Source organism: Brassica oleracea, chromosome C1 (genome assembly GCF_000695525.1).
Source record: "Brassica oleracea var. oleracea cultivar TO1000 chromosome C1, BOL, whole genome shotgun sequence".
NCBI lineage: Eukaryota > Viridiplantae > Streptophyta > Magnoliopsida > Brassicales > Brassicaceae > Brassica > Brassica oleracea.
In genome coordinates, this window is record NC_027748.1 from 16,435,563 (window position 1) to 16,436,995 (window position 1,433).

The following is a 1,433-nucleotide window of genomic DNA, read 5'->3' on the forward strand; positions in this document are numbered from 1 at the left end:
GAACAACAGTGTGAGGGGAAGAAGCACGATTAGTATGGATGGGAGGGGAGTGTTTGGGGGGAAGGATAATAAGGCTGGGCTCTTTTGAATTTCCCACAGTTACCACAACAGACCCGTGATTGGCTGTAGCAGAGTCAGTCATGACCGCATCAGGACTATCAAGAGAGGTAAGAGTAATAGATTTAGGAGGTAGATTGAAAAGAGAAGCAGTAGAACCAAAAGTAAAATTAGGTTTTACTGTAGTTGGAATAGTAGATCTTGCAGTAGATCTAGTAGTAGTTAAAGGGAGGGAAGGAGATAATGGGGGGAACTCAGTGAAGGAGGGGTCAGGGGGGTCAGGGGGCTTTGGAGGAAGTCCACCAGGAGTAGACGAGAACGGATTCAGGACGGAGGCAAGACCATCGGAGGAGAGCCAGCAGTTCGCTTCCGAAGACATCTTTTAAAATATAATTTTTGTTATGTGCTTTTAAAACACATTGTGTTTCATGTATAATAAATTTTAATTTTCTCTAATATGACATTAGTTGACTATCTTTCAGCTCAAATATTTCTTCAGAAAAATTGCGATATGTCAAGATATCTTTACTATCTTTCATTAGTTGACTCTTAATATCTTGACTATCTTTCAGCTCAAAAATATTTCGACGTATACATTGTTTATAAATCAAAAATGACATTTGGTGTTCTACTACCCTTTAACCAATGTTGACAAGTGTTTCCATTGCTCGAATAATGTTGTCGTCCAACATATCACTACAAAAGAAATCATTTTTTTTGGTAAAAAAAAGAAATCATTTTTTTTGGTAAAAAAGAAATCAATGTTTGGTTAATAGAAAATTAGCAAAATTCTATTATGAAAATATTAATAGATTCAATATTATAAATTTATAATATATGTTGGTGTTCATAAGATTAATTACATTACTTGTAGTTCACATATAATCTTTCTAATTTTGGCAAAATTCCTATCACAAGATGCCTTCTAACCATTTCTACAAACATTGTATCATCAACATTAAAAATAACACATGTTTTCATCTATTATAATTTCAGAAAGAGAAAGTTCATGGGGAAGGAGGAGGTGGTCTGTTGCCAAAATCTGTCAGAAATTTACAAAACGGTTTCTCAAATCTGGAATAGAAATTAACATATTTCTTCACAGTGTCACATATTTCTCCTGTAATGCCCGTCCCCCAAATCATACTCTTGTGCCCTAACTTGAACAACAAGAAACACCTGCATACACTGAAAAGGAAGAAGGGAAAGGAGTGAATAACACACAGTCATTCAGTGAGAATGGTCATTTCTGCCCACATGACTCCTAACATTATTAACCAACTTGCATGCGAAAATACTAGTCCTAAAACATTCATCACCCAACATATTAAGCAATTAACAAACATAACACATCATTTATTTCAATACACATTCAT